The 22,416-nt window shown below is 49.3% G+C and overlaps 1 protein-coding gene and 1 pseudogene across 1 annotated transcript in view; both read left to right on the plus strand.

Moving 5' to 3' along the window:
* LOC146822234 (porwaprin-c-like) overlaps nucleotides 1-22,416 on the plus strand; it is a 153,682-nt gene that overhangs the window by 56,660 nt on the left and 74,606 nt on the right. The window lies entirely within an intron of this gene.
* Nucleotides 12,581-13,745, plus strand: LOC146822235 (18S ribosomal RNA; annotated as a pseudogene).

A 22,416-nucleotide genomic window follows, 5' to 3' on the forward strand; every position in this document is an offset into this window, starting at 1 on the left:
TTCAAAGGACCAGGAAAAATGGCTTGAATCGTAGAGGAAAGTAGGCCTATGATCCTTGCTAGCATTCGAAGGGAGATCTTGTCCAAGGATAGTACAATGCTTAATTCCTTTTTTATACGTTTTAGTTTTTCTCTTGGAAGTTTGAGTTGGCCTTGGATAGTATCTATCATGAAACCTAGAAATTGAGTGGATTGGTTGGGAATTAAACAAGACTTTTGTCTGTTTACCACAAAACCTAGATCCTCTAAAAGGTTTATAGCCAAAGTGGTGTGCTCTGTCACTCTCGATTTGACTTGATCCATTATGAGGATGTCGTCTAGATAGATAATAAGACGTACCCCTCGTTCCCTCAAATAAGCTGCTACTGGCCTGAGGACCTTGGTGAAACACCAGGGGGCCGAAGAGAGGCCGAAGGGTAGGCAAACAAATTCCCATATTTTTCCAGCCCATCTGAAACGGAGATATTTTTGGTGATCCTTGCAAATAGGAATTGTTAGATAAGCATCTTTTAAGTCTAATCTTGTTAGCCAGTCCCCGGGTTGTAGGATATCTCTTATTAGGTGAAGTCCTTCCATTTTGAAGTGGTGGTACTCCACCCAATCGTTGAGGTTCCTTAAATTTATAACTGGTCTCATACCTTTCTCTTTTTTCTGTACCAAAAATACATTGCTTAGAACATTCCCTGATGGCACCCTTCTCTAGAAGATCTTTTACCTCTTGATCTACTAATTGGATAGATCCTCGTCGAACCTTAGCATTTCTGGTATATGATCTTGGAGAGGTTCCCCCACAAAATCAATCTGATATCACAAAACTGTCTGCAGCACCCAAGGGTCTTTTGTTATTGATAACCAATTTTCTGCGAATTGAGCTAGTCTCCCACCAATCTTTATAGGGGTAACAGAAGGGTCTAGACTTACCTGTGCCTGGTCTCCTCGAGAGCCTCTTGCTTTAAACCCTTGTCTCTGAGGGTAGAAGATTGAGTAGGAATATTGGGACTGGTAGAGGTTTGGTCTAAAACTTCTCTGAAACGAGGTCCTTGAAATAGCTTGTCCTCGGCTGGGAAATCGACCTCTTGATCGTCCGGCCCATCCAAAAGCACGCCTGTCGAATACCTTTTTAATGTCTCTTTGTTGATTTTTGAATTGAGCTAAAAGCTCCAACGTATTTAGACATTTGTCTTAGCCTCCTGTCCTCCTTCATTATTAGCAAGTTCCACCAATTTGGGATCTTTTTTAAGGAGGATACTTTTTCTTCTTTCGACATTTAAGGCGGTGTTAGCGCTACCTAGGAGGCAAACAGCTCTTTGTATCCATTGTCTTAGTTCTTCGATATTAAGGGGTGAGTTGTTAACAAAGGCATCTTCAGTTAAATCAAAGATTTTTGTGAGAGGACCGGAGAGATCGAGGAATCTGTCCTGACACATACGAAGGCCTTTGTCCAGGCCTTTCCTCGGGTCTCTTCCACCTTTAGAAATAAATCTTGGGGTCCAGATCTGGTGTATGAGTAATCTTATTGGGGAGGGAGGGTCTAGGACATTCGGATCTGAGGCGTAGTCTGACCTCCTTAGGTATTTGTTTCCTAAGCCAAAACTGCATATAGTTGGCCACATGTGCAGCTGGGGTCCATTCAGGGGATAAGGGGTGTTTAAGTAAGGAAGGGTTGAACATCAGTTTTCCAAAGGGGTCGGTATGTTCCCCTAAGTCTTCATCCTCCAAAATAATTACTTTTTCGTTGTCCTTTGGAGGTAGTGGTACAGAAGTATCTGATTCAAAATCAGAGGAACAACTCAGTTCCACCTCAGCGCTCCCCGAGGGGTCATCACATTGCACAACCTTATGTTTGCGAGCGTTTATTTGTATTTCTGATTCATTAGATGGACCCATTCCATGGTCCCCTTGTGTGTCCTCGACACTAACAGTATTAATGTGCAGCAAAATTTTCTTTGAATCAGACATTTTACCCCTTTTATAGCTAAGACCAGCTGGTTGTAAGTTTTTGCGTTTCCTGTCAGTCTTACCTGCAAGCTTATTAAGTGGGTCTTCATTGGTAGACCAAAACCTCTCCTCATCCAAGTTTCTATTTTTATCAAAGGATACTTTTTAAAACTATTTTGTCCATTTTCTTTTCAAGGTCTCTTGAAAGGGTATCAAACATATGTTTTAATTTGTCCTCGAGGGACTGTTGGGAGGTGGAGGGGACAGTCAGAGATGGTAAATCATGGTGCTCCATGTTAATAAACAAACAGAGGAGAGAGGGTAAAAAACGCCTGGCATAAGGTAAGAAAAGGGCTATGAGGGTTAAACTGTAACAGTTGGTCAACTGTCAGTTTCATTTGAAAGGGAAAAGGGCGTGTAATGGATATTAATTAATGAGGAATGCCCCAAAGGGTTAAAATGTTCGCCACTAGTTAGGTACGAAGAGTCCTACAACTCTTTCCTGTAAAGTCCTACAACTCTTTCCTTGGTAGAAGGAATTAGCGGTAGTCCTATAACTATTTCTACCTTTCCGTGGTAGAAGGATAGGAGCGGTAGTCCTATGATTATTTCTACATGTATGCGTGATGCGGACGAGAAGGGAAAAAAAAGGCAAGCGCACGAAAGCTTGTTCTCAGAGGGAGAACGAAGAGGGGAGTAGGAAAAGGTTTGCGGCGCTGCCTGGCGGGGCAGGAGGCAGGCGATCACACGTCCGCGATCGGAGCATTATTGTAGCTCCTAGCAACGCGGGCGTGTGGCGCAGGAGGTAACCTAGGGGGTTCCCATGGTGCGCATTGGCATTGAAAGACCGGTAAAAAATGTTTTAAAAGGCTTAAGAGTCACGTTGTTTACGGCGGAGAGACAATAATAAAATATTAAGGAGGGTATTTAAGCGAAATATAAGGGAGGTACTCCGAGAGTGTGACTCCGTATGTGGATTAGTTTGATAAGAGGCAGGATAGTAATGAAAAGGATAATAGGGTACAATAAGAGCAAGAGAGGCTCATAATTACAAGGCAAGGATATGCATCAAAGGTGGAAAGCGGAGAGATAAAGTTAAGCACATGGAAGTCAAGGGAAAGTGTCATAAAACAGAGAGAATATGAGGTAACTCATCTCAGCTGCGGCAGCCAAAAAAAGAAGGATGAGCTACTAGTGTTCTGACCTTTTATTGGGTTAGAATTTCTTTGTGTCACAATGCTCTATGTTCTCTAAAGTGGCTGTGGTATGCTAATTAAAAGAAGATTGCAATAATATTAGCCTCCGGTCTTGCCATAAAATTGGCTATTGAAGCTAAGATACGCTTCAAGATAGCTTTCTTGACGCATAGAGCCATACACTACAGCACCCCGGCTTACTTGGCAAATAAGCTTGCACTATCGAGCTCATGTTGGATTTTAAGAAGTACGTCTACCCTACTTTTGAAACCTCCCAAATTCAAAAAGAAAAGATCTTACAATCGTGCTTTCACTGGACTTGCTCCAAGAATGTGGAAGGCTCTGTATTCCGAGATCAGATCCAATCCTTCCACTGCATCTTTCAAGAAACATGTCAAACGGCTATTCTGGATTGAACACTAACAGCATCAGCTTGTTCTCATGCCCTGTCTACAAGTTTGATTCCTAATTTTATACCGTTGTTTCAATTTATTGTATTCTTGTTTGATGATTTGTATCTTGCTCTAGGGCAATTGATTCCTATTTTACACTGTTGTTTCGACTTATTGTATTCTTGTCTATTAATTTGTGTCTTCCGAGAGGGCAATTCTGATTAGGTACGGGTCGGGCCAACTCCCCAACTCCTGACCTTGATTGTTTCCCCCCTCTGTTTGATAGCGTGCGGATTTATCTACACCATTTGTACAATTGTGTTTTATTTGTGCCTTTGCCACATCTGTACCTTGCTCTGATACCCGTAAGGGGCTTGTTCGCACTTTATAAAACCTTTCAAATAAATATATGGTAACTCTGTGTTGCTTATATGAACCACTTGGGGAGTTGTTATATTCAAACTCACCTTCCCAGTTCCAAAGTCCTCAATCTCTCACAATCAGCTTTTTTGTGAGTTGTGACTGTTTCCCTCATGTAGTTACCCTCCCTCCATACGTCCAACCTTAACATTTTCCTGCCTTTTGTTTTCCGGAGCGTCCCAACCGTGTACTCACAGCAGCACAAGGGAAAACAAAAGAACAGAAAACTGCTTTTGTTCGCTACAGGAAGTGAAATAGGGGTATTTGTTACACTTGCAGTGTGGTCTTCTTACATGGATGTGCTTTTCTACCACCGCTGTTGCAATAGGAGAAACAGGCATCCAGCTGGAATGAGGCAGGCACATTTGTGGGCGGAGTCATATTGTGTGTGGTTCATAAAATCATGAATGGTCCAACCTGCGAGATGTTCACTGTGTGTGTGTGTGAAGGGTGAGGGTGAGGGTGGGGATGCTGGTTTGTTTTGCACTGCTCTGGAGGTGTGTGGTTGTCTTGGACATATATTCCCCTGCTGCTTCAATTCCTCAGTTGGCATGGGTGTTTATGTCAGGCACTGCTTGCTTTTATTAGGCAATTGTTATTATAGTATTGTTATAATTCTCCGATGGGTCGTATTCATGCACTGTTACCAGTAACCTGTGATATTGCTCACTTGGGTTATGCGCCTGCTACAAAACTCTTACAGTGCTATACAATGACAATGGCAATAATAGGAACACATTTTTTTACTTTTTTTACTCAGCGCTTCATACAGCCCTTTTACCATTAAATAACAGCTAGTGACATTTCTTGTGAGTAGGCTGTGAGTGCTGCCTGGAATTTTGCCATTGACCTCTTTGCTTGAAGGTCTGCTCATCAAGCAATGCATTACCCACTTTCAGTTCCCGAGGGACTAGAATCCCCCCTACCCCTCCTGCACTTGAATGCTCCCACTCACCACTGCTACCTGTTGGGAGACTGGTGCTGTCACCTGCTTGGTAATGCACCCTGCGAGTCTTACCACAGGTAGGGGGATATGTACAAGCTCCGCCACTTCTGAAATGCAAGTCTGCACCATATTTACAAGAATGTGGTGCAGCCTTCCATTTCCCCCATGATGGCACAAGTTTAGCACCTTAGCGTCAACGCAGGTACCCTTGCACCATAGTGCAAGGGTGTCTGCGTGCAGGTGAGGATTGTTTATGTGTAGGAAGGCGTCCCTTCCTGCACATAAACAATCCAAAAATGCAATTTTAAAGGATTGTTTATGTACAGGACGGGACACCTTCCTGTACCCAAACAATCCATGTCATTTTGCTTTTCCCATGTGTGCTGCACAAGGCAGCACACATGGAAAAAGCAAAAACCAGGAGAAATAATAAATTTCTCCTTGTTTCGCCAACTTGAGACCAAGATTTACTTGGTCTTAACTTCGGCGCCGCCTCCTATGTACGCCACCCTTTACATAGGTGGCAGTATCAAAATGAATGGTTGTTGCAGTGGAACACCCACCGCAACACCCACTGCCCACCCCTTTCACGCTAAGCATAGCGTGAAAGGGGCCTTACCTACAAGGCAGCGTTAAGGCAGCATTAAGTCACGTTAATGCTGCCTTGTACATAAGGCGCAGACCCTTTCGCCACCACGTCGGTAAAAGTGATGTTGAGGTGACGATAGGGGCTTGAATATATGCCCCTTAAATTCCTCCAGCACTTGATGAATGAACCAATCACTAATGAGAAAAATAATCAAATAAGTTGCCCCAGCGTTCCACCAATCCAGGGTTTATGAATATGTCCACGAAGACTGCCAGCACCACCGTTCTGTTACAAACTTTCTAAAGTTCTTAAGACTTAGGAGTGGGTCTTGTGTGCTACACTAATATATTGTTCAGGCGGGCTTGTGTTTTAATTAGGGGTGGGCAGAGTTGGCATAGTGTCGGAATTCCACGGAGTTATGGAAAAAATCTGTGGTACAGGAGCCCACGTCCTGCGGGCAGCCAAGGATCTGGGTGCCCGGGCCAGGTTGCCCCTCGTGCCCGGGCTGGCTCCCAGATCTTACCCGGCCAGGCTGGGTAGAGAAGCAGGGACCGGGGCTTGGGTTTTGGGCAGGGCCTGGGGTGTGGGAGCCCCCGTTCTACAGCCTGCCAAGGGTCCATCTGCCCGGGACAAGGGTCCCTGGTGCAGAGCCCCGAGCCCTCCAAAGGGCAAGTGGGAGCCCTCCGGTGAGGGCTCGGGCAGGCAGATTGGCATCCTTTGGGCCCGGCCATCTGGTCGCACCTTTCCCCTCAGCCATCTGGTCACGCACAATGCTTTCCAATGGGGAAACCATATGGCCGTACTCTCCTGGAAGTCCAGATGAGGGCTTGTTTGCCTCTTGATCCCAGCGAGGGCTCTTAGAGGTCGGACGCCCCCATGCCCTGGGTCGCCTCCGTCACTCTGTGCGCACGGGTTACCAGAAAGAAGGGTAGCTTTCCTCCGGATTACTAGGGGCAGGGTATGCCAGAATCGCCCCCCCCCGTGCTGGCGGTTCTCAGCCGGTGACCAGATGGGCTAGGTCGGGACAACACCTCCCAACTGCCCGGGGCTCCCTCCTCCGGCCCGCAACACAGCAAAGTGCCTGGGACAGACTCCATCAGTCCTGGACAGTCATCCCCCGGGTGTCTGGGCCCGAGAGCTCAGGCCGGGTGCTCCCACCCCAGGCTCCGTCCCATGCCCCGGGCCCAGGTGGTCCTTCCCCAGCTTGGATGGGTTAAGGAGCATAGGCCCGGGGCCCTTGGTGGCCTGATGCAGGCCTGTGGAGGCCTCCCCTGCATGGCTTGGCCCGGGACGGCCAGGCGGGTCCAGGGATGGGTAAGCTCTGCCATCGGCCCGGGTCAGAGGTCTGACGGGGACCCCATTCTCAGCCCCAGCCTGAGGCCCAGCTGGGGTCTCCGAGCCCCCCCAGGACTCAGAGCCCGAGCCCTGCATGGGAAGGTGGGAGCTCTCCGGCGAAGGCTCAGGGTGGGCAGATTGATGTCCTTCGGGCCCGGCCATCTGGTTGCGCTTTTACCCTCGGCCATCTGGTTGCATGCAATGCTTTTCAATGAGGTCGACCAGATGGCCAGGCTGGCCTGGAAGTACTGATGAGGGATCATCCGCCTCCCTGATCCCAGCAAGGGCTCCAGGAGGTCAGACGCCCCGTGTCCTGGGTCCCCTCTGTCACTCATTGCGCATGGGTTACTGGAAAGAAGGGTAGCTTTCCTCCGAATTACTAGGGGCAGGGTGTACCGGAACCGCCCCTCCCCAGTCTGGCACTTCTTAGCCGGGGACTAGATGGGCTAGGCCCGGACAACACCTCCCCATTGCTCCCTCCTCTGGCCCGCCGTGCGGCAAAGTGCCCAAGACGGGCTCCATCGGTCCTGGGCAGTCCTCTCCCGGGCGTCCGAGCCCGAGAGCTCTGGCCGGGTGCTCCAACCCCGGGATCTGTCCCATGACCTGGGCCCAGGCGGGCCTTCCCCAGCTTGGATGAATTCAGGAGCATAGGCCCGGGTCCCTTGGTGGCCCGACGCAGGCCCACGGAGGAATCCCCCATGCGGCAGGACCCAGGGATGGGTTAAGCTCTGCCATGGGCCCGGGTCAGAGGTCTGCCGGGACCCCCATTCTCAGCCCCGGGCCTGAGGCCCAGCTGGGGTCTCCGTGCCACTCATGGACTCCCCCACGCCCTGCATGAGCAGGTGAGAGCCTTCCGGCAAAGGCTCGGGCGGGCAGATTGGAGTCCTTTGGACCCGGCATCAGGTTGCACCTTTCGCCTTGGCCATCTGGTCGAACACAATGCTTTCCAATGGGGTGATCGGATGGCCGGCTGGCCTGGAAGTCCCGATGAGGGCTCTCCTGCCTCCCCGATCCCAGCAAGGGCTCCAGGAGGTCGGGCGCCCCCGTGCCTGGATCCCCTCCTTACTCTGTGCACATGGGTTACCGGAAAGAAGGGTATCTTTCCTCGTTTTACTAGGGGCAGGTTATACCGGAGCTGGTCCCCCCGGGCTGGCGGTTCTCACCCATGGACCAGATGGGCGAGGCCCAGACAACACCTCCCCACTGCCCAGGGCTTCCTACTCTGGCCCACTGTGTGGTAAAGTGCCCGGAATGGGCCCGAGAGCTCTGGCTGGGTGCTCCCACCAAGGGCTCCATCCCATGACCCAGGCCCGAGCGGGCCTTCTCCAGCTTGGATGGTTTCAGGAGCATAGGCCCAGGGCACTTGGTGGCCCGACGCAGGCCCGTGGAGGCCTCTCCTGTCCAGGACTGCTAGATGAGACCAGAGATGGTTTAAGCTCTGCCATGGGCCCAAGTCGGAGATCCGCCGAGGACCCCCATCCTCAGCCTGGGCACTGAGGTCCAGCTGGGGTCCCCGACCCCCCTGGGACTCAGAGCCGCCGAGCCCTGCATGGGCAGGTGGGAGCCCTCTGGCAAAGGCTCAGGACAGGCAGATTGCCATCCTTCGGACCAGGCCATCTGGTTGTGCCTTTCCCCTCGGCCATTTGATCGCATGCAATGCTTTCCAATGGGGCGACCAGATGGCCGGGCCGGCCTGGAAGTCCCGATGAGGGCTCATCCGCCTCCTCAATCGCTGCATGGCTCCAGGTTACCAAAAGAGGGGTAGCTTTCCCCCAGATTACTCAGGGCAGGGTATGCCGGAACCGCTACTGGGCTGGTGGTTCCCAGCCGGGGACCAGATGGGCTGGGACCGGGCACCACCTTCCCCCCCAGTCCAGGGCTCCGTCCTCCGGCCTGCTCCATCGGTCCTCGGCAGTCCTCCCCCGGACGTCTAGGCCCAAGAATTCTGGCCGGGTGCTACAACCCTGGGCTCCGTCCCAAACGCAGGGCCCAGGCAGGCCTTCTCCAGCTCGGATGGGTTCAGGAGCATAGGCCCTTGGTGGCCCGACGCAGGCCAATGGAGGCCTCCCCTGTGCAGCCTGGCCCAGGACCACCAGGCAGGACCAGGGAGGAGTTAAGCTCTGCCATGGGCCCAGGTTGGAGGTCCACCCGGGGACCCTCATTCTCAGCCTGAGGCCCAGCTGGGGTCTCCAAGCCCCCCGGGACTCAGTGCCCCTGAGCCCTGTATGGGCAGGTGGGAGTCCTCCGGCGAAGGCACTTGGGCTGGCGGTTCTCAGCTGGGGACCAGATGGCTAGGCCCGGAAAACAGCTCCCCACCGTCCGGGGCTCCCTCCTCTGGCCCACCATGTGGCAAAGTTCCTAGGACGGGGTCCATCGCATCCTGGCCGGTCCTCCCTTGGGCGTCCAGGCCTGAGAGCTCTTGCAGGCCTCACCATGCCTGAGGCCCTGCTGGGATCTCTGAGCCCCCAGGAATTATAGCCCCCAAGCCCTCCAAAGGGCAGGCGGGAGCCCTCCCACGAAGGATGGGGCGGGCAAATGGGCGTTCTTCGGGCCCGGCCATCGGGTTGTGCGCAATGCTTTCCAATAGGGCAACCAGATGGCCTGGCTGCTCTGGAAGACTCAATAAGGGCTCATTTGCCTCCCCAATCCAAGCCAGGGCTCCAGGAGGTTGGGCGCGTCCATGCCTAGGGTCCCCAAAGTCTTGCAGTGTGCATGGGTTACCAGAAAGGGGGGGTACCCTTCCTCCAGATTACTAGGGCCAGGGTATGCTCGAACCCCTCCCGGCATAGCGGTCCTCAGTCAGCAGCCGGGCGGGCCAGGATGCCCCCCCCAGCCCAGGATCCGTCCTCTGTCCTGCCGCATAGCAGGGTGCCCTGGTAGGGGTCCCGCGGGCCTGGGATGCTGCCCCTGTGCCTCTGGGCCCAGGAGCCCCGGCTGCGTCCAGGGGCTCTGCCGGGTCACGTTCCCCAGCCTGCTGCTCTGCCAAAGGCCCGAGACGGGGGTTCCGTCTTGCCCGGTGAGCCTCCCCCTGCTTGGCTGGGTTCAGGAGCTCGGGTCAGGGCCCCTGAGGGCCCTCGGGAGAGCGGCTTCCCCACCCCGAGCTCCGTCCTCAGTCCTGCTGCATGGCAGGGTGCCCGGGATGGTAATCAGTCACAAGATCGAATTTAAAAAATCGATATGGCAAAATATCGAGTTTTAAATATTGAGTGGACATAATATCGACTTACAAAAATATAGTGGTGCAAAATATGGAAATGCAGGTAAGAAATATCGTTTTTCATAGTATCAAAGTTAGTAATATCGATAGCTATAATATAGTTGTTGAAAATATCGATTTTTTTTCAGTGTTTTAAGTATCAGTATATGTGTTAAAAGTATGTATCATTTTTGTAATGTATGTTTGAATTTGTTAAAAGTAATTAATTTTATGTTAATTTTTGCGTAATTTAATTCCATAGCAGTTTGTGGGTTTATAGGGGAATAGGGTGGGAAGAAATTACATTTTTATAGAACTACTACTACTACTACTACTACTACTACTACTACTACTACTACTACCTTTTTGAATTCCTGGATGCCATATCTGGAACACCTGAAGACTCAATGGGTGATTTATAAGATGTGGAGAATGGCTTTACACTTATCTTTGATGTCCAGGCCGTACCAATAGCCGGGACAGGTTCAATTTTGAAAATTAGCACGTTTACACAATTGTGCTCTCCTTAGCAATGTTCAGTTACGCAAATACGGTCTAACTTTGTCCAGAATGGGACTGGTTTTTAATAAGGACAGTCCTCTATGTCTCAATATACAGTGAGCACATCCTCTTGCCTTAATATTTTCTACAAGAGCAGGACCTATCCACTTCTTGGAAGAATTCCAAGGACTTGTATGCCCTGAGGAAGCCCGCAACGGGTGAAACGCGTTGGCTGTGTCTATTCAACTGCAATAAAGGATAAAGAAAATTCAAGATCTCCCCTCGCTTATAATTAAAAATATTAATTATTTTTTAATATTATCATGTTAATATATATAATAAAAAACAAAAATGCATGTTTATTTTTTTACATTACATTTATTATTTATTCATTTTAACGTTTTTTAATTATTTTTAAGTATGTTTTACTTAATTATATTTATTTTTTAATTAATTTTATATTACTTTTAAGACATTTAAAAAAGTTGATATTTTAGCAAATTATATTATTGACAACGATATTTAGAATTCAATATTTGTGTACTTACCTGTTTGTAGTTAGGAAGTCGATATTCTGTCACTCAATATTTTCTCATCGATATTCTGGCAGCTCGATATTCTGCTCCTCGATATTATGTCAGTGATCTGCCCGGGACGGGGTCCCGTGGGCCCGGGGAGGCTTCCCCTGTCCCTCTGGGCCCGGGAGCCCAGGCTGGGTTCAGGGGTCCCGCCAGGCCCTGGTTCGGGAGCTCCAGCCCTGGGCCCCGTCCCCAGGCCTGCCGCTCCACCAAGGGACCGGGACGGGGGTCCATCGGTCCCATGCAGGCCTCCCCGCTTTGCCTGCTTGTCAAGGTGTCTGCGGGCCCTGGGTCTAAGGGCCCGTCGGCTTCCCATCGCAGCCCCCATTTCTGAGGCCCAACTGGGGACCCTAGCCTCTGGCCCCCATGGCTCCAGCACCCACTCACTCTTTTGTTGGGGCACAGAGAAACCAGATGGTCTCCCTTTCGAGCCTGGCCATCTGGTCACGCCTTTCGGCCATCTGGTTGCACCAATCCCCAAGGCCATCTGGTCATGCGTAATACTTTCCAATGGGGCGACCAGATGGCTGGGCTTCCCTGGTAGACCCGATGATGGCTCATTTGTTTCCCCGATCCCAGCGAGGCCTCCGGGAGGTCGGGCACATTTGCGCCTTGGGTCCCCTCTGTCATCTTGTGTGCAAGGATTACAAGAAACGGAGGTAATTTTCCTCTGGATTACTAGGGAAAGGGTCAGTCAGACCTCCATGAGGTCTGGCGATTCCGAGACAGGGGAAGGCAGAACCCGGGCCTGCCCTCTGGGCCCCCAGGGGACCGTGTCCACGCCTGCCTCTCAGCCCCTTCCTGATGGGCCTTTCCCCTGAGCCTGCTCACCCTGGGAACAAGCAGGGACATGAAGCAGGCATCGCCTGCACAGGGCAACCTGCCAGGGGAGACCCTGGTCATACTCTGATTGATTGGGCACTCTTGGTCTGTTTACAGATTGACTGCTTGGCCAGCCTCAGCAGTTGTTTCAAGAAAAGAGCTTCCACCCCACATGGACCGTCCGACTCGAGGGCCTGCTTCCTGGCGGGAGGCCCTTCACCCTACCCAGCAGAGCAAAGGCCGAGCAGCCCCAGGAGCTCATGCCCCCAGTGGTCTGATCCCAGCGGAAGGGGTCGGGTAGCACCAGGCCCTCAGATGCTGCCGCCTGGCAGGTCCGTAGGCCCTGTGCACCACACCGTTACCCCTCTATGACCAACACATTTCCACAGCAGCTCGGAACGACCTTTCCGAGGGGTGCCGCCACGGCCAGGCTCCGGCACTCCTGCGTCTCGCTCAGGCTGCGCTTTGGCCTGCCTCTCCCTTCCATGAGAGACGGCTGGGCCTGCTGGTGCCCATGCAACGCACCTCTTCACCCCTCCAGTGAGCCCTTCGACCCCGGCGTGTGGGCTTCTTCCCCTAGCAGACTCACAAGAGGGAGGGGTGTGCAATGGTTTCCGGTCGGGAGATGGGCACGCGGCTCCCAAACCCACTCTGTCAGCAGGTGCAGCTACCTGGTCGATCCTGCCAGTAGCATATGCTTGTCTCAAAGATTAAGCCGTGCAAGTACACACAGCCAGTACAGTGAAACTGCGAATGGCTCATTAATCAGTTATGGTTCCTTTGATCGCTCCATCTGTTACTTGGATAACTGTGGTAATTCTAGAGCTAATACATGCTGACCTCCCAGGATGCGTGCATTTATCAGACCAGACCAAACCAAGCTTGCCTGGTCACTTTGGTGATTCTAGATAACCTCGAGCCGATTGCACGTCCCCGTGACGGTGACGATACATTCGGATGTCTGCCCTATCAACTTTCAATGGTACTTTCTGTGCCTACCATGGGGACCATGGGTAACAGGGAATCATGATTTGATTCCGGAGAAGGAGCCTGAGAAACGGCTACCACATGCAAGGAAGGCAGCAGGTGCGCAAATTACCCACTCCCGACTCGGGGAGGTAGTGACGAAAAATAACAATACAGGACTCTTTTGAGGCCCTGTAATTGGAATGAGTACACTTTAAATCCTTTAACAAGGATCCATTGAAGGGAAAGTCTGGTGCCAGCAGCTGCGGTAATTCCAGCTTCAATATCATATATTAAAGTTGCTGTAATTAAAAAGCTTGTAGTTGGTTCTTGGGATCTAGCTGGCGGTCAGCCGCGAGGCAAGCTACCGTCTGTCCCAGCCCCTGCCTCTCGGTGCCCCCTTGATGCTCTTGACTGAGTGTCCTTGGGGTCCTAAGAGTTTACATTTAAATTGGAGTGTTCAAAGCAGGACAGTCACCTGAATATTTCAGATAGGAATAATGAAATAGGAATCTGGTTCTATGTTGTTGGTTTTCGCAACTGGAGCCATGATTAAGAGGGATGGCCGGGGGCATTCGTATTGTGCCTCTAGAGGTAAAATTCTTGGACCAGTGCAAGACGATGAACGATGAACGAGGAATTCCCAGTAAGTGCGGGCCATAAGCTTGCGTTGATTAAGTCCCTGCCCTTTGTACACACGGCCCGTTGCTACTACCGATTGGATGGTTTAGTGAGGTCCTTGGATCGGCCCCACAGGGGTTGGCAACAGCCCTAGCTGAGCGCCTAGAAGACAATCAAACTTGACTATCCAGAGGAAATAAAAGTCGTAACCAGGTTTCTATAGATGAACCTGTGGAAGGATCATTTGTGGAAGAGCAACCCGAGCGACCGACGGTGCCAGCCCGAAGCCCTCAGCTGCCTCCTGCAAGCACACCATAGGCACAGGGCCCAGCCCAGCCCTGGCGTGCCTCGGCCGGTGGATCGGTCCGTGGCCGCATGGGGCGCTTGGGTGAGGACCGGGCCTCGACAGGTCTTTCTCTGCCGTGGAAGGACCCGACCAACTGAGGGACAGGCCCCTGTGCCTTTCTCTGGGACAGAATCCATGGTCACCCTGCATGACCCCAGCAGTGGGGGGAACCGAATGGCAGTGCCTCCCTGGGCTGGGATCACCCCCACCCCAGAAAATCCCTGCTGCCCTGGGCCCTCCCATGCCCAAGTCCTGGCCTGTCCAGGCTTCGGCCAAATGATTAGTGGCCATTCTCGCATGGCAGGGCGGCCTGTAAAGAGGAGCCGAGGGCCTGCGAGGGGACCCATGGCTGCACTCGGTGGGAGGTGTGTGGGATGGGGAGCCACCTGGCTCACCCCTTTCAGCGCCTCCAACCCAGGCAAGGGTGGAACTGTTCAGGGCTGCCTGACGACAGATGGTTGACGTGCAGGTAGCCGGTTTGATCCAGGCCCGTGCGGCCGGGCCTAGGGGTTCGAATACTCACAAGGTCCCTCCCGGTTACCCTGGGAGGGACTGGTGGTGGTGGGGCTGCTGCCTGCTCCCGTTGCTCCGGGTGCCCACTTCCTCACCTGCGGGTGGGTTGTGGGGACTCCTGGGCCAAGCACCTGGTAATGTTTTTTTTACCAGGGGCGAGCCTTGAATGGGGCGCCCGGGCCATCTCGCGGCACGGGCAGTGGATGGACAGCGTCGCCTTCCTCCCGCCTCTCCTGCTCCCGCAGGTGTGTGAACGTTTTCACAAAGTTGCCTGTGACTCTTGGTGGTGGATCACAGCTAGCTGCAAGAACTAATGTGAATTGCAGGACACATTGATCATCAACACTTCTAATGCACCTTGCCACGCCTGGTTGTTCCCGGGGCTATGCCTGTCTGAGGGTCGCTCGATGGCCGATCGCCTCGGGCTTCCCTGGGACCCAGATGGGGCAGTCTGTCCCAAGCCTGGCTAGTTCTCAGGAGCAGTGACCAGGCCCGGGGCTTGAGCTCCATCCGGCGGGCCCTGGGATGCAGGAGCCCCCGTCCTGCAAGCCAGCAGAGAGTCTGGGCACTGGGGACAGGGGTCCACCAGGGCCTGGATAGGCTCTCCCCAGCCTGGCTAGGGTTCGGAAGCTGGGACCGGGCCTGGGGCTTGAGCTCTGTAATCTAGTACGGGAAACTTCTACATTATGCTATGGAGGAGCATAATTAAACAATACAATTAGCAGTTACAATACAGGCACAGCTCCACTACAATATATAATAAACGCTGGGTACCATAGCCCCCTATAATGTGGGGGCGCACAGAATATTCTTCCTGCCAGGTAGGCGCTTTTGATCAAGGTCCTCGTCAATTTCTCCAAGCGGTTTGTAAATTGTATAGCCTAGCTAGCAACTACTACAGTATCAAAGTACTCAACTATCCAGCTGCGGTTTGTGAACTTTGAAAAAGCTGTAGGTTTGCTTGTGTCCTTCTAAACTCCCTCAGGAAAACATGCCACCAAAATAGTCCTTTCTGAAATTCGATAAGGGAAGTATTTGAAATACACCAGATATTTACCAACGGGCAGTAACCAATACCCTGTCTGTTTATTGTAGATTCTGTCTGGAGTCAGACAGACAGCAGGCTAGATATACTGTAAACTTGACTATTCTTGTCTTTACTAAACTAAGCCATGTGGTTGGGAAGAGAAAGTATCCCACATAATGTATCAAAAAACAAGGAAAAGCTTCAAATATCACAATCTGCTACAAAAGTAAAATCAATAGGAGACAATCACTCGGTAATCTCACTGTTTGCCCGTATGTTTGAAAGATCTAAAAAATCCCACAATGATTCACTTTTTTAAAAGATCCGAGTAGCATTTTGTGTTCTTCGCCTAGCAATTCAAATATTTTACAAGATCCTATAATACCAATACAAGCATTAAATGACTTTCCTCAAACTGCCAAATTCAAATCTACACTTTGGAGGATATAATGGATCAAACGTCGAAACAGAAATTGGAAGAAAATAAGGAGTCCATAAAGGGCTCAGTTAGTGATCTGGGGCTCAGTTAGTGATCTGGTACTCTTGTCAATAATTCCTAAATCATCTAATCAATATAACCAAGAACAAAATCAAACATATGTGGATCTGATGACACGCCTTCTAACAAATGGAAATCCACTACCAAAAGAAACTAAAGTCAAAGTGAACAAAGGAATAACTCGAACAGTGTCAGAATTACCACTGTCTGAAAGATCTGAGCAAGTATTACTCCCTGTTGTGAATTCTAAAGCTGTAGGAGATGCTCTTCCGTATATGGAAAAAAACTAAGAGGATTTGAAAGAAAACAAACTTGGCTCCTCTTTGCAACAAACTGCTAACATTGGATGCACTTGCTTACCAATCTGAGAAAATGGATTTTCAAATTGATTTACTAAATTTAATGGCAACTGAAGTATCCGGAATTGACCAGAAAATTGCGGAATTAAATAATCTGATAAATAATGCCCAAAAATAAGTGGCTCCAGCCACTATAAAGTGCACATACGCTCCAGTGGTAAACAAACTGGCTACATTACTGGAAGCAATGACTGCATTAATAGAAGACCTAAAAATAAATTTAGCAACAAACTCAAATTCCTCATGGAATAAAAAAGTGCAGTGCCAGAGCAGGCAAAAAAATCATCCTATGGCAAACCCTGCATATGTTAAGGAAATTAAAGAAAAGAAAAAAGAGGATAAAAATGAAATTCCCATACAAAGCAGCAAATCACTTAAAAGAGCCGCTACAATGGATACATCTCCCCCACAGAATACAGAAATCCCTGTCGCCAAATTGAACTCGAATACTGTGGCTTCCCTAACCGCACAATTAGATCTGGAAATAAATGAATTTCAAATGTGTAACCTATTACAATTTGAATCTAAAACAACTAAGAAACAACAGAAAACAATGTGTAAGGCCCAAAATAAACAAAGAGCAACCAGCGTAAACACAGTTAGCTTCATTGCAACAACCCAGGTAGGTGATGCAAGCTTATCAACCCAAAATGATGTAAAGCTGGACAACAGAGAAAAAATGGCGGTAAAGGTTATCAAGTCATTCCTAATATTTGAGAAAACAAAAGAGTACCAAAAAGAGAAGGAATTAAATAAAATCCTAGATAGTGAAAATGTTCAATATATGTCTCCTTTACAAATATAGCTCAATCATTATATAAAGAAAAGGAATAAAAGGTTTAGAGCTTCAGGCAAAATTAATGGAGACGGATGGTGTGGTGGGAGTGACAGATAATTCAAAGCATATTGAAAATGGGGAATTATGTCCTACAACCGGGCTGAAATTGAAGTAAAACTAGATACAACATCCAAATGTTTACCACAGTGCTCAAAAAGAGAAGAGACAAACAATCAAGATAAAATTATTTCACTTTGTGAGGTCACATCTACATCAAAATTAATTTTCACTCCGAAATATCAGTCGAGAGTTAGACATGATATCCTAAACAGAGGTAATATTAAACTTCTGCAGGCTATCCCCCAACTAATGAGAATTACTTCAGCGAATATAGATTTAACCTGTTTACCGCGGCATAAAATCCGCCACGGTGCGGGCGTTTTGGATGTGGGCAGGGCCGCGCCGGCCAACGGAAGTGCGCAGCACTACGGAGGTAGTGCTCGCGACGGCCGTTGGCCGACACACGCATCGAAGGGGTTAATTGAATTTATAGAAGCACCAGACAGGATCTCTCCAGAATCAACCCTAGTTACTTGAGCATGTCCAAACAGAGCAATCTAGGCAAAAGATTGCCTACAGTCCGGGGTCATCCAAATCGAAACGGTCACTCCTCCTGTTTATCCAGCCACATTTGTCTCATTAAACAACGATCGAAGGATGGATAACTTCGAGAAATATAGTCACCAATATTCAATATTGACCATCCAGTAGGAAGTACCTCAACAAATTTGTCCTCACTTCAAAAAACTTAAGACAACATTTGGTGAATCAGAAAGATAAAATTAAATATAGGTTGGTTAACCAAGGCTCTGCATGGGATGAGTGGCTCATGATATCGGAAGGCTGTCAAAGGAGAGGGATCTAAAATTCCTAATGAAAAGATGCCCTAATATTTTGCTGTTGGAATATTAATGGTGCTCTACCCAAAAGCCAAGGAAAGAATCTCATGCAAATATATGAAAATAATCACATAATATGCTTACATGAGACTAGGGCATTACAGCCATTTTCGATAAATGGCTATGTAGGTTTTTATTCTCCAGCAATAAAAACAAATAAAGCAGGTCACCCAAAGGGAAGTCTAGCCATATTCATAGAAGGAGCTTTACGTATTAAAATAGAATTCATTAACCCCTTCGGTGCTCATGACGGAATGGTTCCGTCATGAGCACCGGTGCTCCTGTGCTCTTGACGGAACCATTCTGTCATGAGGACAGGGGCACTAAATCCCTCTGCTGCAAACAGCAGATGGATTTCCTTTTCTTCTTTGAGGCCTCAGTAGGTGGGGAAGAGCTTCCCCAAACTCCTGATGCTCTTTGGTAATTTTCAATGTAATGACAATCGCACGCATGGCACGCTGTCATCATTACATTGAAAATTTAGTTTCAGTTTCAATGTTTCTGTGCTCGTGGGGTTATCTCAGCCCCTGAGCACCTAAACACTTGGGAGGGGTATCGTTGGAAAAGGGAGAATCTCGCATTTCCAATGGTACCCTTCCCTAATGGACCCCTGCTTTGGGATCACCCCAGGGTGATCCCCAAGCAGGAATCCACCCACAAGCCACCAGGGAGGGAGCAGTGGCCCCTTGGGCAAGGGCCTTTGCTCCCCCATTAAATTATGCAAGACAGCCTTTCTGCCCCCCTGGGGGGCAGATGGGGTGGTAGACCCCATCTGCCTCCTCGGGGGCAGAAAGCACCCTAGATACCAGGGATTTTGTTTTATTGGCCAGGGGTGGGTACTGCTCAGAATGGGCATGCCAATGCCCCCACCCTACCCCCAAAGAAGGCATAAGACTTTCTGCCCCCACCAGGAGGCAGATGGGGGCTGTTGCCCCAGATCTGCCCCCCGTTGGGGGCAGAAAGCCCATTAGGCCCCGGGGATTTTAGTTTTATATATAAATAAAATGCTACAGTCTTTCTCCCATCCCTGGGAGGCAGATGGAGCAATAGCCCCCTATCTGCCCCCCCCGGGGGGGCAGCAAGCCCACTATGCTCCAGGGATTTTTTTTTTCAAAGTTCGAGGTGGGGGGTGCCCAGAGTGGGCATGCAAATGCCCCCACCCCCCAAAAAAGGCCACAGCCTTTCTGCCCCGCCAGGAGGTAGATGGGGGCAGTAGCCCCTGATATTCCCCTGGCAGGGGGCAGAAAGCCCACAAAGCACCAGGGATTTTTTTATATGGTTAGGGGTGGGGGCTGCACAGAATTGGCATGCCAATGCCCCCACCCCCTCCACCAAAAAATGCAACAGTATTTCTGCCCCCCTGGAAAACAGATTGGGCAATAGCCCTTTATATGCCCCCCTGGGGCGGCTGAAAGCCCCCTAGGCACCAGGGATTTTTTTCCCCCAAAAAGAATCCATACTCTTTCTGTCCCCCCCAGAGGCATATTTGGGCAATAGCCCCTTATCTGCCTCCTCGGGGAGAGAAAGCTCACTAGGCACCATGGAATTGTTTGTTTTGTATGCGTAGGGGTGGGGGCTTGCCTAGAATGGGCATGCCAATGCCCTCACACCCAAACAATTACCACAGTCTTTCTGCCCCCCCAGGGAGGCAGATGGGGCAATAGCCCCTTATCTGTCCCCTTGGGGGGTAAAAGGCCAATCGGCACCATGGGAACAATGTTTTTCAAAATTCAGGCTAGGCGGCTGCCAAGAATGGGTATGCCAATGCCCCACCCCAAAAAATAGATGCCACAGTGTTTCTCCCCCCAGGAGGCAGATGGTGGCAGTAGCCTCGAATCTGCCCCCAGGGGGGCAGAGAGTCCACTAAGCACCAGCGATTATGTGGGCTTATATACATAGGTATGGGAGCTGCCCAGAATGGGAATCACAATGTCCCCACCCACCCAAAAAAATAGCCAAAGTTTTCTGCCCCCCTTGGGGGCATATCGGTGCACTAGCCCCTGATTTCCCCCCTCCCCAGGGTGGCAGAAAGTCCACTAGGCACAGACTTTTTGGGGAATGTGCCTACCTGTGGATTTTGGGTCCTAGCGCAGATGGCACCCAAGGAAACCTAGAAAACCTATACAGTTTGAAAATTAGACATCCACGGGAATCCAGGATGTGGTGACTTGTGTGGCTCTCACTTGGTTCTGTTACCCAGAATCCCTTGCAAACCTCAACCACAGTTTCCTCACATTTCTGTGATGAAAAGTTCTGGAATCTGCACAGATCCACAAAAATCCACCCACACCGCATTCCCCAAAGTCTTTCAATAAAAATGATACCTCAATTGAGTGGGTAAGCCTAGTGCTCGCAACAGGAAACGGCCCAAAACGCAATGTGGACACACCACATTTTTACATTGAAAACTAACCCTTTCTTGGCAAAGTGCGTAGCTGTAGATTTTGAACCCTAGCTCTGCTGGTACCTAGGGGGACCTAGAAACCTATACATTGTTGGAAACTAGATTCCCAGGGGAATCCAGGATGGGCTGACTTGTCCAGCTCTCACCAGGTTCTCTTACCCATAATCTCTTGCAAACCTCAAACTTTGTAAAAAAAAAAATCCTCATATTTCTGTGTTGGAAAGTTCTGGAATCTGCATGGATCCACAAAATTCCTCCCACGCTGCATTCCCCAATGTCTTCCGAGAGAAAAGGTACCTCTCTTGTGGGGGTAGACCTAGTGCCCGCAACAGGAAATGGTGCAAAACACAACTTGGACACACCACATTTTTACAGTGAAAACTGACCCTTTTTTTTGCAAAGTTCCTAGCTATAGATTTTGAACACTAACTCTCCCGGCACCTAAGGAAACCTAGCAAAACTATAAATCTTTTTTGACTTTTTACACTTCAATCCTCTCTGTGCAAACCATTTAATGTCCACATTTTGTAAACCTTGGTCTAAGTCAATACGTTTCTGTTCTGCATACCTCTTGCACCAGAAAACATAGCTATGTCCTATGATCCACACTAGCATTTTGAAGGTATGGCTGGGAGGTATGGATAGATGTCTGTAGCTCATGCAGTCCGTTCGTAGAATAAGAGATATGTTTGAAGATGGGGAGCTACTTTTTTTTCCCCATACAAAACGATAAATGATTGGGAGATGAAAAGCATTCTTTTTTAAAAGTAGGGTGCACATTCATTTTGTGGAAAAACATCTTTGTGATTGGTTGAGAAAAAGCAATTTAAACGTGGAGTACATATCATAGGATAAAATTTGCTAAACTCAACCACACCTGCTACTTGCATTTGGAAGGCACTGTTCGAACTTAAAACAATTGTGAAATTTTAACCTGCACGTGCAGTTAAATGTACGAGAAAATGTTGCAAAAAAATATCGTTAGGTTTAAAAAAAATTGCTGAACTTTTAACCTGCACATGTTGTAGAATGTTCTAGAAAGTGTGTTGATAGAATACGTTGCACTTCTGACTTCTATGTGTCCTTCAATATTAAAAAAACTGTTTATATAGAAAATTCAAAAATAACCGATAGAGAGAGCTTTTGCAATCTAAAAGAATCAAGGAACTATTCTAATTTGTTCTTTACATCTATTTATGTGTGGAGCAACAAAATTACAGACACAACAGCACCAGGAAGAGGAACAAGTAGGGAGTGGGGGGACGGGGGAGATGGGCACAATGGCACACATGCACAATTAAGTACAGCACAACTACAGACAAACCATGGCCAAAATGAAACACACCAACAAGGAGCACAAGTCACACAACCTGCCAACATCACACCACTGAACAAGCACAGAAGTGAAAACCGCACTGCCTGAAACGGAGAAGGGTGAACAAAACCACACATGAAGGGACATCTCACACACAATGCAGCACACACACTTAAGAAGCAGAGCACACCAACATCCAACACAATGTTGTCCAAAAACAAGCATTCGCACAAACGAACAAAGGACACAAGTGCACTTGCCTGTGGCGGATAAACGTCCAAAAGCGTCAGTACGAAGCAGGCACATGAGAACACATAAGTACAAACCCACAGTCCGGATGGGGTAGCAATTCACGTATGGCAGGCAGACAGAGAGTCCGTGACACACACATTGGCATACAAATGAAGACACAACACATTTGGAGACAAGTGAAAATGTGGAAACTTTATAAAAAAAGTGTGTGTCAGTACAGCCAAGAGTAGTGCCACGATATGCAGACAAATGCAGCAGCATGCCTGAATAAGAAACGTTGGAAAATGTTTATGTAAACCTCGGGGTAGTCCATCACCAACACACGTCAGTGTCAAACAGCGTTTGTTGTCCGCGCCTTGGACATAAGTCGACGCTAATGCAGCCATATCCACTGTCGTCTTGACACATGTGACCAGATGCACAACGTACAATGATGCGGCCAGACACGTGTAATGTGGCACATCG

Source organism: Triturus cristatus, chromosome 6 (assembly GCF_964204655.1).
Source record: "Triturus cristatus chromosome 6, aTriCri1.1, whole genome shotgun sequence".
NCBI classification, from domain to species: Eukaryota; Metazoa; Chordata; class Amphibia; order Caudata; family Salamandridae; genus Triturus; species Triturus cristatus.